Raw genomic sequence first — 18,026 nt, 5'->3', positions numbered from 1 at the left:
ACAAATCTTCATGTACATTAACAGCCCCACTGAAATAAGTGAAACCACGGGCATGCCAACAAATGTAAAGTAAGGTAGGATATGTGTTTACAATGCGGTCGTTACTGTCGGGAGCACAATACAGTGGGTCACAACAGAAGGGAAGCAGGATGCAATCCCTAGGATTTAAACTATTTAAATCCACCTAAATTTAAAATGTTTTGGCTCCACTGTGATGTTATATATGAACTTCACATTCATTTTTTCTTATTTGATGTACATAAGGTATTACCAAATAATATAGAAATTGCTAATACTGTAGACATTACCAAATTATTAGAGTGAAAACAGAATTTTTAAAAAAGGCACAGACTTCTTCACTAGCACAGAAGAACACATCAGTTTTGTGATGCCATACATCTTTCAAATGATCTTGTAAACTCATCAATATTTTGGTTGTGATCATCAAACAACCTTTGGGCAGCTTGAAGTAGATCGATTTCACCTGTGTACTGCTAAATGGTATTCCTTATTTTGTGCTCTGAAAGTTGCGCTTATAACTCAAAGTGAATGAGCATTATTAAATCTAAAGACGTACATCGTTTAAAACAAAAAAATTAAAAAAGGGGGAATTCTAGAAAACCAACAGAATTACTGAGCTGTATCATCTTATATCAGCTGAAAATCTGTCCTTTAATGTTTGTGAAGAGGAAAATAAAAGTGCAATGAAGAGCTGGAAGAGACCATCTGTCTCCTTTTAGTTCGTTGTTTTGTTTAGTGTTGGGCCCGAACCAAAAATCTAATTCAGACACGTCCAGTGTCTGGAAGCGGTCACATCGTGGTCCCCTTGGATATTCAGAACTGCTGATAGCTGCTCACAACAGACACTAATGATAGCCCTTGTAATGCTTTTTGTCAAATGCTTTACGGTCATTAACACGTTCCCCATTAACTATCAATTACCTTGCGGTGTAATTATTTTGCCGATTTTACAAATGGGTAGACCGAGACAGAGAGGCTGAGTCAACTGCAGTCATGACAACAGACCATGGCGCAGTGAAGACCAGAACACGAGATTTCATGATGTTTTCAAAGTCCCGGAAATTTTGGCCACCTGATTTCTCAAAATTCATTCATAGTGGTAGATGGATATCTTAAATAGGCCGGTCTTGTCATTGTTATTTCTATAGAGAAAGTTAATCGCCCCAAAACACACTGCACTGCGCAGACTACAACATTCAACTATATTAAAGGACAATCATGATTTTCCCATCATATATGCACCATATTCTGCCACCTAGAAAATCTTTTATCATCTATACCTGAACCTCTCTCTTATCAGCTACTTTTTAAAGTTCCAAACTTGTAATGTAAATATAGCAAAAGAGGCAGATAAAAACAATGCCAAATAGAGAAGCCTGTAGTATAATAAATATGCCCAGCTAAGTAAATCTCAAAATACTTTCTTCTGAATTGCAGTAGGGCTGTAAGCATTGACAATATTAAAAGTCAATGAAGCAGTGAAAATAATTTACAAGATGTATCCTCAAAGTTCATGGAATGCTGATATGGTAAATGTCTTAAAAAAATGTCTTTAAATATAGAATAATTTTTCTTTGCATGTATAGTCTCAGATTTATTGAACCATTTAATTATTTTGACAGTCTTCAAACTTTGAGATGTTGATTGATTCTAATCAGTAGATCTGTAACCGAATAACTGTTTATCAAATTGCTGTTAATGAAGCAAATAAAACAATTCATCCTTAACATGCACACATTTCATTTGTATACATTACTTACACTATTCATCTGTGTGGAAAGTGGAGCCTTACCAGTTTCTGCAAAACAAACTGCACTATGGTAACAACAGCAAAACGATGCTAGGCTTCCTTTGTAATTTTGATTCATATTGGAAATCTAATTTACAGCAGTAGCACTATGTGTAAAAATAAAAAAGCCATGTATGGCTGTGTGAACACCTCCAGCTGCAGACAGTAAAACTATTGCCAATAACTTGAGAAAGAACAGCATAGCCTTTGTAATCTGAAGTCTGTGACCTGCTGCTATGCATCAGCTCTCAAGTTTTTGGGCCAACTTTTCTAGGGTGGTCAGCCCAGCGAGAGCTACAAACTATATATATATATATAAAAGATAAGAACAGCAGTAATTGAATGCTGAGCTGTTTTGGATGAATGATCCACTATTAATAGTTGGCTAGGTGAAAACGTTTTCCTTTGCTGCTTAAGAAGCTGTCTTCAGCGTTTTGATTCATGGAACATTTTCCTCCTCCTCCTATTCTGAAGCAATGTGAGCAGCTCCTGCTTTAGGTAGATTGTACTGTGGAATTGCTAGTCTTTTTTCTTTTATTGCTGCTAGTGGTTTTACCTTTCTCCCCATTTGTTATTAACAGTGGAGGAACCAGATGGAAATGAGTGTCTGAGGAGCTGTCAGAACCCCAGCTGCTGGTTGCCCCTGTCTTTGATCTGTTTGGCTCACTGACTGCAGATGAGCTTGTCATGGCAGCAGCATCCTCATTCTTACTTTTGTTTGCTCTGAAGTTTTGTCTGTACTGAGATTAGAGCTTTTTTCCCTAATATAGATGGACCTGTATGGTCAAAGGTACTTTGTTGAAACGGAGTTCCTGGAAAATACAAGCAGATACTGCAGACCTCATTGGCAACTGAGCCATTCAGTAGCATCACTCACATAACATTGTCCCACCTACTCTGCAACAGTGACCTGTAATTGAACCTCAGCCAAAGGGACCATAGTGTTTTATCTGGGTCTTTTTAAGTTGTAGGAATTACATTGTCAAAATAGATCTATTCTTATCCATTATGAAATTGTTTATTCACCAGACTTTCAGTTGGCTGAGAACAGCGTAAGTATGATGAGTGAATAACACTGCACAGAGCTGTGAGCAAGCTACTGCTGATCTTCTAGGCCTGCAGAACTTGTCCCTGTTCCACCCGTGAAACTCCCCTTGATATCAGGAGGATTTGTGATGGTTGCCAGATGCCAGGCCCCAACTCCGAGATGTTCCTCTGCTACTGGGTATTGAATACTGCACTTGTAAAGTGCAGCAGGAGCATGAAAGATACTAAAAAATAAGTTCTGTTCTATTGTTCCTTGCTAAAAACTTAGAAGTTCTAGCAGAGATAATAAGGACATGAAATCATTAATCAGAAGTACAAATAGAGTACTTTCACATCACTGCACAGAGTATGAGCAGATTTAGCCTGTGTCTGTTCTTCCAGTTAAAGGCAGTTCCTGTGTCATTTTTTTTATACAAACAGCATACATACTTCGTAGTGCTTCAGATAACACAGAATAAACTTTGCTAAAAAATTACAGAATCTAAAAGTTTAGTGCTCTGAAGTTGGGAAATGGGAACAGAAAAGCTGGTTGTGCATGCATTAGTTTGCTTGCCCGTACAGTCTTTTTTTGCCTCCCTTTCCACTTTATCATCTGATATGCCACAGAGAGAGATCAAACAGGGTGAATCAAACAAGTCAAAATAATGCAGAAGGTTGCTTTTTTTTTCAGCCACATCATCAGTTCTGCTGAATTGCAGCATCACTCTATACATTTAGGTTGTACATTAATGTTGCCCTCCTTGTATGATAAAAAGCTGTAGAATAATATTTTTAAAACACAGTTAAGTTAATGCAACATTTGGGATCTTTTGCATCTATGAAATTTAGTGAGTCTATGCAACATCAAAGCTAAAAAACAGAATGCAGAGATGCAGTTTGGCAGTACGAAGAAAAGGTGCAATACTGTAACCTGCCAGAGCATCTGAACTTATTTTTCTGTGCTTTCAGAAACACTTGCAAGAGCAACCTGTGACATCCTCAGAATGATGTAGACAGCAGAGCAGCAGTGCTGCCCTTTCCCACTGTGACGGCCCCTTGAAAAAGCAGCAGTCTGGCTGTAGACATATATTCACTAACCTCTGAACACCACTGCGAAAGGAAACTAGGGTATATTTAAGGACCATTTTGGTTCTCTAGGAAATGCACAGTGAGGAATGGCACAGCTGGATAGCAGTGCTAACGTTAGAAGAATGACAGATTTTAAGTGACAGGAAGAAACAGGAAGAAAATGGCAGGGGAGAGGTTTGGTGTTCATAAAAGCAGGGGAATATGTGGGTTTGAATATGGGCAAGGAATACGTCATGGACGTAGGTGGCACAGGCATCATTACAGGAAAGTCTGAAAAAGAGCATGGCTCAAAAGGAATCCAGTCGGTGCTAGGCACATTCATCCACTAGCATGTTTTTGATTTCATCTTTTCATTTGCTAGCACTAACTAAAGTTGACAGGGGCTATGGGAGCAAAATTTAAACCTATTAAATGAAGGTGGGCATCCTCAGTTCTGCACAGAAATATAGACTGACTTGACAAAACAGCTGAGTTTAGCTGAAATTACAGGGGAAAAAGTAGACAAATTGAAATTTGAACTGGAGCACGAGAGTCAACAGCAACTTTATGTAATGTGTTTGAAACATGTAATGCCCTGAAGTACTAACAAATGCATTTTTACATCTCATCCTGAGAGTCTTACAGATTTTTTCTGGAAATGTCCTAAAAATCTCAACCTTGATATTCAAACTCACAATTATTTTGAGCAAACCTATTTCCCTGGTGAGTTGCCCTCTTTTCTTCTGCAGCGAATTTCTTCTACTTGACTCCCAGTTCTGCACAAAGTGATTTATTAGAGAGATTGCATTTTTTTTTCCTTCTGGAAAGTGTCAGTTTCTGAATAAGATCAAATAATCTCCTGCGCTTCAGTATTGACTAATTTTAATTATTAAAACCTTTCTCCCAGGAAAAACTCTTCATGCTGTTTGCTGAGAAACCAGCAATTTTTAATAGAATTCAGGAACTTCTTTTCTTGAGGAGATCAGGGAACACTGGAGACAGAATTCTGACTTTAAGCTGGGCTCACAGTTCAATGACTTCTTTTTTTTTAAAGTAGCAAGAACTAGCTTTTTTCTTTACCTTTTTTCTATCTATGTGTCTCCCTTTAAACTTGCAATGATGGGCTTTGCACAGCCTAGAGTAATAGTAGCACATAATTTGTTATGCAGTAAAACTTAATTATATATATTTAAATGAATTATAAAGCTAAACACATACTTTGCATATATACTACACGTATTAAAATCAGAAATCAATCTTTTGTTAGATATCATTTTAGTGATATGCAGTCCCCATTGCCATAATTTTATATGGGATGCTTTCCTCACAACAGCCTAGCAAATTGATATTGTTAAAGTGTCAATGAAAAAAAAATAATAGCTACATTCGTATTACAATTTCTCACATTTAAGTTCTCAGGTTTTCGCATCATTGACAAATAATTAGATGTTTTAGCAAGGTAATAGGATAACTACACTGTTGCTCCATAACTCAAAATCTGAAGACAGCACTTTCTGCATTTAAAGTGTAATGCAACTTTGCCTACAGACATTACAAACCAGCACATCTTACCACAACAAATTGTTTACTGCAGTATAATGAAATCAAATACGTGCTTAATGATGTAAGCTTGGCAAAGTAATAAAGTAATATATGGAGTCAGCATTATCTTCAATTAGGTGTCTACTTTGGTTGAAGAGTTCTTAACATTACAGTTCAAAGAGCTGGATTTTTATCTGCTGTAATTTTCAGCTCCATTTAATCTGTGCACTAAGAGAAAGGTTCTCTTTTGCTGTGCAAGAGCCATACCACAGGATAACGTACATAACAAAGAAATTAAATAAAAGAAGAGGTGGCTGGCACAACATTAGGACTAACTGAAGAAACTACAGCTGGTTGAATTTGTGAATAGTAAGTTCATGGGGGAAAAATAAAACAAAACCCACACGAGACATTGCTTGTATTAAATGTTCTTTTCTTGCACATTTAACAAAGAGCAATGTCACTCCAGTCACTGTGCACCAGCATTCGTAAATATTTGCATGATTTTATGAGATTGGCATGAATTCAAAGCTAACCACAGTATTTGCCACAGCCCAGCATTACAGTCACACTGCGAGTGCACAGCTCCCTGACTACACGGGGAAAGCAGGGCCACGATGCGCTCTTTAAACCAACCACCCTCCCAAGGGTGTTTAGGCAGGTGGAGGTGGCTGCTGTCAGGGACGGGAGAAGGGCAGGCACCATCCACTGCTCTTTGCCTCCCCTCCTCACTTATGATCAGTAATGCCGGTAAAGGAAATAGTGCTGTGATAAGGCAAGTTGAAAGCCGGTTGTTGTAGAGCTGCAGCTGTACCTTTCACAATCCCTCACCTCATTCAGATGTTAATCCCCCATGGAAGTGATACTGCAGATCCCCATTCAGTTAGTATTTCAGGGGTCTATAGCTTTTCCAGCGGGAACTGGAAACAGCAAGAAATAAATAGTGTGTGGTATTTGCATGGCAGTCACAGAAACATTTTGAAGGCCAGGCCCTTTGCCAGCGAGAATAAGGAGCTGCTTTCACAGCCTGACTGAAGCCAGGCTTTCTGCCAGCAGAAAATAGTTTACTACATGGACAAAATGAATTTCAAAGACTTTTAATTGGATCATCACCCAAATTCACCTTTTCTAATTGCAGAAAGTCCAACAGACCAAAGATTTCTTCAGGAGTTCAGCATTGTGGAGCATGGCACATTCCCTGGTTTTCTTTCATTAAGGGAAAATATGTTCGGCATTTCAGGTATTTCCATGCCAGTATTTTCCGCATTTCAGCTACGTAAATTAACCTGCAAATTAACAGACTGGGTTTTCTAATGGGAAAAAAAGCTTTGACTTCTGTGGTCCAATGTAGAAAACCTGCTGATACAAATTGCAAGTGTGACTTTACTGCTGCCCCTTTCACCACCATCATATCCAAGAGGTATATTTTGAGTACTAAAGGGACTCTGGACGCATCTATGTTTTAAAGACAGACATGTAAAACACTTGGGTTGCAGATCTCAACTGCTGTTGCTATACTCACCACCCCTTCCAGTGAAGAGCTGAATTACCAGTTAAAAGATTCCAGATTCATAACGAGCCAGATTATATCAGGAACACTCACAGATGGGATGCCCAAAGCACTCTGTGCTCAGGAACCTCCATTCCACAAACCTCAAATCCCATTAGGCAGATCTGCTTCTAAGGTTAGAGATGATGCACTACGGCTTCACCTTCTGTTCATCCGTCCCTCGGTCCAATTCCTAACTGAAGCACTATTCACTTTTTTACAATGAGGCTAAATCTGCATAATTGATTGTCTTCACCCTTTTGTCCGTTTAATATTCATATCTCACTGTTCAAACAGCCCACAGAGACGTGGCAGGTACCATATTTCTGTTGGAGTTGCTATTGGTTTTCATTATTTTTCACTGACCTTCACTTATTAACTTTAAAAACTTGTGAGTAAGTGTAATTTGGGGCATATTCACAAAGGCTAACTCTCAGCTTTACTTCCTAATGTTTGGATGTGATTTTCAGATGGCTTCTTGTTTCTAAGCATTCGTGTTATACAGACAAGACAAACTGTGAAGCAGAGGTCACTGGTGTTTAGCTAGTCTGGGCGACAATTACCAATGAGTTAGGAAAAAGGTTGCTACTGGGCTGAAATGTATAATTAGAAAGTTTCTGAAACAAATGGAACAGGAGGGGTTCTTTTCTTGTCTATGTGAAGCTGAGACATTTATTTGTTGTAGATGTAGGCAAGCAGCTTTGAGGGATGACATAAAACAGGAAATTGCAGAAAATACCTTTAACAAAGAAAACCACTGTTAGATCCTTGAACTTCAACCACAGTATAATTAACGCTACTGGAAAGGATTTTGTGATCATCATCATCCTCTGTTTGTTTGTAACTGGCACGAATCTGCAGTTGTGTGGCTGTACTGAACTGCTCTTACCATGTGGCAATTTTCAGTGCCCTTTACAAGGTACCCAGAAGAATGTGTTCTTATGATAAACAAACGCTGCTGTGTGTAATTTCATGCCCTTTTAATTTATGCTGTACTGCATTTGTTGAGTAGTGTTTGCCAATATCCTGCTTTCTTTCACCAAATCTGCAGATAGAGCTAAAAGGCTTACTTTATAAAAGATAACTGGCTTAGTTATGACTTCTAAGTGCCAGTTATCTTTCCTACTGAGTATAATACCACTCAATTCATTTAGAAACAAGATAATTTTATAGTTGTCTGCCTTAAGCTGTACTATCTCATATTCTTAGATAATTCATGTCCTCTTGTTTAGACTGTGTTCATTATTTCTCAACTTCAAACTTACCTTTTAAACTACAAATGTGAAACTGTCTCTTATGCAATTCACATAAACAACAAAAGACAATTGTACTTTCCTTAGCTTTAAAAGAAGCTTCCAGGATATTCTTAAACAAAAAAAAAAAAAAAAAAAAAAAAACACCTTATTTTCTGCCTGCAGGGTAGATCTATGCTTTCTTTCCTCTCCATCTCTGACTCTGCACCTTAAACAGGAAATCCTGGTGTGAAATTTCTTCAAATGATTTCTAAAACTTTGACTCTGTAATATATTATCTCATCTACCACAGCATTAATATCCTAAAGGACCTTCAATAATTCAATAAAACATTCATTCCAGAAATGCTTTTGGCTATTTTGATTCAAGCTGGGCCTCCTCAAACTTTCCTGTGTTTGAGCCCTCAACTTACATTCAAAGATTTAACACTACGATCACTAGCAATTATATCCATTTCCCATTATTTTCCTCTTTTATCAGGCTTTAAATGTTTCCCTCTTATCACTCTTTAAGGTGCTGAAAATCCAAGTGTCCCACAGTCTTCTGCCCAAACTACTTGTATTCGGAGCTTCTTTTTGCACCTTTTATGGGTGATGTGTCATAAATTGTTATGGATCAATAACACAAATTGAACTTCCTAACATGACATTCATTATCTAGATGCTTTCCCCAACACCGTTAATGTTACATCTGAGCATCTCACAATATTGTTACTGGAGAAGTGCAGCTATTCCCATTTCAGAGATGGCAAGCTGGGCAGAAATGGTAGGAAGATTTTCTTAAGGGCAGAGAAGGAGCTGAACATAATTTTCTTAAGTCATAGGTGAGCAACCCAATCACTAAAGGGGAAGGAGACTCTTGAGAGAAAAGCATGTGTCAATAAATCATTCAGAAAGATCCCATGAGACCCTGTGTGTGTTTTCACATTTAACTTGCAATGGATATACTACTAATACTTTGCAATTCCATTGGTTTAAAACAGAGTCTCATCTCGCCAAGTGCATATGTCTTCTCCACGTTTATGCGCCGCTTTCCCTTCCCAAAGGGCAAGCAGACCGTCTCCCTTTCTTCCCCTCCTCCCTTCAAGAGCAGACAATTTCCACACATCCTGTGCTAAGTTCTTCTCCCATCCTACACCTTCCAGCAGGGAACGAGGAAGGAGAGGTCACCAAGCCATGCACCGTGGCAGGAGCAGTAATGACAGACTGGATGCCTGTGCGAGGCTGAGATCAGGCAACAAAAGAGAGCATTCGGGTAGGCAGGCAGGAGCTGCTGCCCAAATGGGCTGGACAAGGACTTCCACGAAACTCAGGTAGACCACACCAATAGCTTCTTAAAATACATCTTCAATGCTATTCTGTGGTTTCCTTGTATACACACCTTATTATCATTTTAAGAATATAAAATCCCATGCTTCATTTTTACCACAGAATAATGATATTCTTAATTTAACTATATACTTCTATACTCCAGAGAGTAGGTAAAACTGATAACTGCCTTGTTTCTGCTTCTGCTTTGTAATCCTAAAACTAACCTTTTCTTTGCTTGTTAGTTAACGTCAGGTATATTAAGCTTGACCATTTTTTTCCTACTAGATTATAAAATGAGGTCAAAAGGGATAAGGCCTAGATCAACAACTAGATTTTCACTAGCCCAAACTAACTTTTTTTGCTCATTCTTTTATTCATCAGTCTGTGATATTTCTCTGTTTGCTCTTGCCCGTCATGCCCACCCTTTGAACAGAAATGTAGCTACAGATGGTACTTTGGCAAGGTAGACTGAGAGCTGTAGTAGCATCACATGTTGTTAGAGAAGGCTTGAACTGTTAATGCATCTCTGTCGCACCGTTCAGTGACCTTGCACGTGTGTCCTTTTGACTCAATGTCTCAGGGTCACAGTGAACAAAAAAAATAGCATCAATCACTACTTCACCGCATTTTTGACTTGCAGGAACCATTTTCTCCTGCTTTCTGGACTGATTGCTAAAGAAATACAGAATTGTCCCAGAAATTCAGAGCACCATTATGTAACTGAATCTCCCAAATGGAGCGTTTATACTGAATTCATCATCATGGTGTCTGAGCATCTGTTGTATTTAAAATGAGAAAACAATTTAAATATAGTGTTTAGTCAGAAAATCCTGCACGAATCCAGAAATGATGATAGGCTCATCTAATAGCCTTTTTTTCTACATTATCCCTATTCTCTCTTAAGATGTAACTTTTGTAGATGATGGATTGGGTCAGTGCCAAATTACAGCTTGCAATGAAATTTTGCATCAACCAAGACATAATCAACATTAAACATTTGAGTCTAAGACTTCATTTTGATCCTTACACAAAGTGAATTGCAGAACAGTGTCATTTATTTATGTTTACCCAGCTCTTGCTCATCTGCTAACAATGAATGACAAGAGTGGTTGACTGGCAGTTCAGCCAAAAATACCCCATGTTTAGAGTAATCGGCAGTGGAAGGCTTCAGCAATGACTGCCCTGTCAAAAATTCTCCTGAAGTCACACAGCAACCAGCATCACAGTCACATCTGTGTACCTCCAGGGCTCAGTTTGGATTTTTCCTTCATTGTGTTTCCTAATGTCTGGAAGAGAGTAGAAATGATTGTGACACTTGCAACAGTTCCGGCAGCATTTGGATGGCAGGAATCCATCACCTTTCGCATTTATTTCTTCAGCCTATCATTTACTTAATTTTTTGGCGTCAGCACAAAGGTGAAAAGTCCTAATAGCAAATTCTGAGACATGCACAGCCAATCTGACCTCTTAAGCTAGTAATTTGTACTTTTTACTGTAGTCCTGTGGATGCTTAAAAGAAACATCAAGTTTTAAATATTGTCTAAAATAGCCTTTTTTCCTGCTTGCAAATGAATTAAAGTAAGAATTACAAAAGAAATAAGAACATATAAAAATATTAAAGAGAAATACTTTAAAATCTTCTACACTTTATTCAGGTCATATTTTTCATATTTCCTAGCTGCAATGGTTGCATGTAAACAAGGAATAAGTATGTTTTGCTCTGTTAGCAGCCTCATCAGTGTAAGATACCAGGTCAGCAACCAAAATGGCTGTCCTGCTTCCGACCTGATTCTCACCAATCTCTTTTCAAAGTACTATTAAACACCCAGTTAAAGTATCTTAGAACAGATGCCCCAGAAAGCTTAAGATTCTCACTCACCTTTCATTTGTATGTCTGCATCTAGAGATAACTACTTTAAACCTAAAGCAGGCGATGCTACTTTTTTTTTTTAAGGGTCATAATACATGCTGAAAATAAGACACAGTGTTAACTGCTTACCAGGGAACCCTGGATAAAGCTCACTGTTGAACACCATTTGTTGAACAGAGGTATTGCAAGTTAGTTCTTGTTACCAACTGGTCTAATGAAGTGTTAGACACCATTTGCAGTTTAAGTGCTAACCCCTAGCGTATCATTATTTCTGGTAAATAAGATTTTGCAGCCAAGTATAGTTAACCCTTGACTGCATTTCCACTTTAGTGCATGATGCATTATTGCGTTTCTCTGCACATGCTTTTATACAGCTGTCTGCTCAGAAGCAGGGGAAAACTGAGTTCCTTCCTTGCATTCTTAGTCTTATTCTTTTAAGTAAAAAAGAATGATAATCTTTTTCATTTATCTAGGATACAATTCCTGGCATATTGCCATAAATGTGGATAACAAGCCTTTCTATTAAACCAGTATTTTATAGGCATTTCTTTTAAATCACAAAATAACTGTTAAAAGCAGTAAAAAAAAAAACCAAACAAGCAAACAAAAAAAACCAAAGACAAAAAAATCCCAACAAACCAAAAAAGCCACGAACCACATTTGTCAGTAGCAGCCTAAAGAACCTTGGTTTTGATAGAGAGAACATCAAAGAGTCAGAGATAGAAAATTATTTCAAACAAATGTTTTTCACATTTCTCCTTTGTTATATTAAACTAAGTTAATCTTTTTCACTTATTTTAATCTTAACACCACAGTAGTTTGCTAAAATGCTAAGTAAACTCCTGGAAGTATAGGTGGTCCTGTAAAATTTATTTTACTGATTTACCAACACCGCAAGAGTACCTCACTGCTGTGGGCTTATCCATAAAAAATAAGAGAGAGGTAGATCTATGGATTAATTAATGAGCGCGTGGGTAATATCACCTTGGCAGATCCTAACACTTCATGGTAGAGTACCCTGTGCATGAGAAAAAGATGGTTTTGTTTTTCAAAGACAATTACTGTGAATCATAATTTCTATCTTCTTAAACAGCGTTCTTCTGAGCCCACTAACAGCCCAGTTCTCCAGCTATTACTTTCAATAGGCTCACTGAAAGCAAAAAAGGGACTGAGAACTGGACCAGGGAGTTAAAGTTCTTACCCCGCTTGAATTGTAATGATTTGTGCCTTGAGCAGGCCAGGAGTATCCACCAAGATGCAACAGTTAAATACGTACAATCTTAGTGCATTCTCCTTGCATATGGGTGAGCGTGTGTGTGGACAAACAAGGTTTGATCATTATAAGAATCTGGGAAAGACAACATTAACATCCAGCTCCAAATCCTAACCAATTCTGAAAAAACTGCAATTAACTTTTTTCCTTTGTTGAATAGTCCATGTGATATTTAGGCCTATTATTAAGCAACACACCATAAAAATCCTTCATTGCTTGCCAAAGATAGGAAAATCTCCACTGCATCCCTGCCAGGTATTGGTCCAACGAAACAAGACAAATCAGGACCACAGGTTCTGAGGAGCCTGGTGCATGTTCTCACAGATGGTGCCATACCTTTCCATGAAGCAGGAGGTACATTTAATCTAATTTAAGGCAAATCTAAAAATATTTTTGTCAACCACACAAATTACACATCCTAGAACCAGGAGACATTTAAAAAAAACTCATTTATTTCACAAAGTGAGGACCTCAGATCTCATACCTGTTCAGATCCACAAAATTAATGCCATAAATAACTCTTAGGTAATATGACATTACTGCTCTTTCCAAAGGGTTTTACAAGACCTGTAAGAGCAACTATATTTTAACACTGGAATATCAACTGTTGTTATTAATAGGTTTTAACTCATTAAAATTATTTTCCTCACTGGACACCAGCCATGCAGAAATTACATTTCTTTTGCTGTTTTTATTAAACTTTGGATAAACAAAAATGTGTATTTTTTTTCGTTAATAAGATCTTAGCCACTTTTTAGAAGGACTCTGAATCAAACCAAACATTTAACTTGTCTTCTTGAGCAATTTCATTTGCTTTTGTTCCCTGCAGTGCTGGAAACGTGCTTTGTGCTTACTCTCAATCAAGTACCCCAACAGTTTATCAGGTAGCACAGCATAATACAAATATTATAGTTACAGATTAGCTGTTCCCTGCTGCCATTCACTTCATGGTTTAGATCCCTTGTCTTTTACAAATCAAAATGTTTATGCACTCAATTATAACACTTCCAAGTGAGAATAAAGGGTATTCCATTACTCCCAAGAGGACTATGGAAACATTTGTGTCTAAAGTACTGATACACCAAATTCCCTCAGTTTCATATTTCTCCATGTCTCGCTGCAGCAGAAGGTCTCACAGTGATCTCACCTTTATAAAAGGGTTATGCATGCACACTAGATCAGAGATCTGTAATTCCCAGAGGGTCTTTGACCAAGTTAAAAAATTGCTAAAAGATTGCTGAAGAGAGTCCCTGGAATTTTTGGCACCCACAACCACCAACACAGCAAACTGCCTCCTTTTGCCTAGCCAAAGAGCCTTGGTCAAATACCACACAGAAAATATCCTGCTACTAGCTCTGCCCAAAGATGCACGTTTCAGCTGGGTGAAGGATCAAGAAAAACAGCAAAACGCATTGCGGAGTAAAACCAGTACAAACAATATGAGTACTATGAGTACAGGGCTGAATTTTATCGAAGTACAGGCAAAGAACAGGTTATTACCATTATAAACACACATGCACGTGTGTTGGGAAAGGGAATTAGATGTTTTCCCCATAGTAGCCAGAACATGAGCCATAATATCAGCCTATCTGTATTATTTTGCCCCAAAGACACAGCCTACCAGGCCGAGGAGAGTGTGCTCAGTGGATTACCCCTAACATACTGTTGTCAGCTCCTGCTGACATTCCCAACACTGTCAATCTCAGGTGTCTAAAAAGTGCTGTGTCTGCTCCTGGACTGATGCCCATTCCTGGGTGAGGGAACAAGGGCACATTCTGGATTTTCATCGCCTAAAAGAGAGTAATTAATCTTAATTCTCCTCTTCTCCCTGAAAAATAGAACTTCTATAGCTCGAGGAAAACAAAGAGCTATCAGTTGTTCTGTGGCAAATTAATCTTAAAGGGGGAATCTTCCAAAGAAAATCAATAGCTTATAACAAGATTCTGTATTGTGTTTGAGCCCTGAAACTCAAAATAGAATCAAAGGGTACTTTCACCATTGCAAGTTTGCTCTTGTCGTGCTTTGGTTTTAATACAATGTCATTTGAAAAAGTGAGATTTTCACATATGAGCAATTTTAGTTATGTGTGGCGTCACCTTCATGGAAGACTCTAGTAGTATTTAATACAGACTGTAAGATTACAGGTATTTCAGGCAACTTTAAAGAAATTATTCTCAAAAGAAGGAATTTAATAGGGAATTGGATTTTTTTTACCCTGCATGTCATATTCTATATCTAAGACATCTTTATTCATTTGTACCTTTCTAAATTAGTCTGTTCCATAAGAGAAACTTTGAAAATGATGTCTCCTTACATGGTCAATCTTTTTTTAAAAAAAGAAAACCTAATGAATTTAACCATGGTGCCATGGAAACAGCTTTACAATTAATTTGGGTGCAGGGAGGAAGAATACAACTCCAACAGAGAAAATGACGGGTTTCAGAAGAAAAAAAGTCTGTCCTCATTCAGCACTGGGATCTTTGAGAAACAATAATGCATAGCAAAGCAAGGGGATCTTTTCAAACTATAGTGAAGCAAGATTTCTCAAGCACACTCTCCAAAACTGTTCATTACCAAACTGAGATGTGATAAGGAGAGGCAGAACAGGGCAGAGCCATACAAACCTGCAGGAATGGGAAACTTGAAATGAAAATGGCTTGAAAGCACTGGTAAAGAATGCCAAAGTTCTCAGACAAGTACTTTTATTGTCAAGCCAGTGCAATACAGGGTGGAGAGATCATTTATAGACCAGCAAAGGAAATAACTATTCTAATTTCTAATCAGTTCAAGTCTGTTAACTCATTCCCACAAATACTTATTGACTGCCTGCAGTCTGGGTGTGAGCTTTGCACAGAATTGTGTCTCTTTCTGAGATCGAGAGAGGTCTCCAACAGAGCCGGGATACTATAATGTGCTGAGGCCCACATCACTCATTGCAATATAATGTTTTATGCAAGACTAGAACTGCACTGGACAGTAGGCTCCTTGCAGTGAGTCTGGGACAAATATCCTATATGTGGTCATATATATTTCAGGAGTTTTATTTCCATAAGTCCCATCAGTAAAAATGAGAGTTTGACATTGACTCAGGGCTTCCATGGGTGGAAGGAGAATTTGGTCCTTACTTTTAACCATTCCTGCACTAGACATTTTGGGTTGTTAGATAAACTAAGTTAACCTAATTCATTGTTATTGTGGGACTTTGTACAGAAGGAATTCTAGTCTAAAGCAGATTTCATCACTTATTTCCTTGATAATTCACAAGTTAGTTTAGCTGCCGGAGTGAATAGTTGTACATGAAAAGAAAAATATGTTACTAAGCCTAAAAATTTCAGTGAGTGCACAGTCCCCAGAACCATGATGTTATCAAAGTTCAGTAGTACCACAAAGTGATGACTAATGAGCCTATAACCTCTATGTGCTGTAGAGTAAATGCTCTCATTAATTCTTTACAAGACCTTTAGAAAACATACTGCATTCATCCTGCTTCCTAGCTGCCAGAATTTAGTAGATGACTTCATTGGCTACTTTGACATTTTTACTTTTTCGTTCCAGTTTGGTTTGTTTGCTTGCCTTAAAAAATGCCTACTGTGTGAATTGTAAAAAGGTCAACCAATAGTTCCCAATCCAGACAGGACAAAAGTAACTGCAATTGACACATTATAACAGTAATTTTGACCCTTACCTTATTTTTTTGGCCTGTGAACCATTAGCTGTAAATAGTAAAGCTACGTGCCAAAGATCGTCTAATCTTACTAATACAAATATTCTCTTTCCTTTCAGAATTTCCACTACCCCTTTTTACATCAACGTCCAAGCACTAAAACAGCATCGCTGATGGGGGGGGGGGGGGGGGGAGGACAATGTGTGGTGGATTTTTGTATTAGGAAAGCTCAGAAGATCTGATTCTCAGTAATTTACTTGTAAGAAGAACACATTTTGCAGTCAGGGCAGAGTGTAGGAAATAGAACTCTCTGAACAATCCCAGAGTTTGGACGCATTGTTTATTTCTCAACTTATCACAGACTGAGATAATAATGGTGTAGGTTACACATAAATTGGGATGCTGTTATAATTAAGATCACTACTAGAACACATGTTGGTGGATGTACATATCTGGATGGCAAAGCAAGGCTTTGTCTTTGTAACTTGATTGTACACTGCAGATCGTATAGGGAGGTCATTCTTGCAGAGAAATCCTTGCAATTGTATTTCACTACTGAAGCACCAGACATTGCATTAACCCAAAAGACAAAGTCACCAATGCAGGCACTAAACCCCATTTCAGTATTTTCTGGGGTGGGGTGTTTTTTTCCTGATTATAAACATGGAAAGCTCACTATGATGACATTTCTTTACTGGCAGTATTAGTCTTTGGCCATTTGTACAGTTAAAAAGACTACCAGACATAGATCAAGTTAATACTGATCTTGTTCACAGTATGTAAGTCCAGAAATTTCTGTGGACAGCCTTTAGATGGGAGCCAGCACATGGAAGACACACCTGGTTTTTAAATACAAACATCAGGCTGCTGCAGTTCTAAAAATGCCAGAGCAATGACCTTACTTTTCTAATTGACATCTGAAAACTAAGAAAGGTGTCTTTACTCTAAATAAAGCTCACTAGCCTTTCCAATTCTTAGAAGTACTTAACTGCCTCATGACTTCATTAAAGTTGTTCATCTTTTAAAAAAAAGTGAGGCTACAAATTGCAATATAAATGGTAACAGTGTCCAGTGATCCCAGACAAATCAAATACCATTGTTCTGGGCAAGACATTTACATATGCAGGGAGAGAGGTGAACTGTACCTTAGTAATTTAAAAGTTCCAGCAAATCATAAAACTAAAAAGCAGAAGGAAAGCTGTAGGAGCTAAGGAGAACCCGGTTAACAATAATACACTAAGTGCCTAACTGCAGGAGCTTTTGTAACCGAGTTTGTAAAATCTGGGGCCAATGAATATTAGTATTTTGAATTCTGCGAGTGCTGGTTTAAACAGCTCCAAACCCGTATCCCATATGTTTCTTCAAATATTTCAACCCCTGACTCCTCTGTGTTTGGCTTGAGGCTGAAAAGTACAGATTACTTGATGCCCATGGCAAGTGCTGTTGCAACAGGGAAATGATGTCAACCCCTGCAGTGCAATTCATAACTTGATGTGGGTAAATTCACTTACTGGCAATTTAGAAGAAAACATGCTGGTGCTGTGCCAGTTGGAGCCAGATGGTGACTGAAATTATTAAAATCACGCATGCTGCAAATCTCTGAAAAATTGCACTGTTACTAAATATCCTAAGCATAGATGGGATCCTAATACAAACCAATT

At 38.0% G+C, this 18,026-nt stretch overlaps 1 protein-coding gene across 1 annotated transcript in view; it reads left to right on the top strand.

The window, feature by feature from the left end:
• The window catches only part of CA10 (carbonic anhydrase 10), a 209,991-nt gene that overhangs the window by 178,329 nt on the left and 13,636 nt on the right, over positions 1–18,026 (top strand). The window lies entirely within an intron of this gene.

This window comes from Mycteria americana, chromosome 16 (assembly GCF_035582795.1).
Source record: "Mycteria americana isolate JAX WOST 10 ecotype Jacksonville Zoo and Gardens chromosome 16, USCA_MyAme_1.0, whole genome shotgun sequence".
Taxonomy (NCBI): Eukaryota; Metazoa; Chordata; class Aves; order Ciconiiformes; family Ciconiidae; genus Mycteria; species Mycteria americana.
The sequence above is the reverse complement of the archived record's forward strand: the minus strand, read 5'-3'. Positions and strand labels throughout refer to the sequence as shown.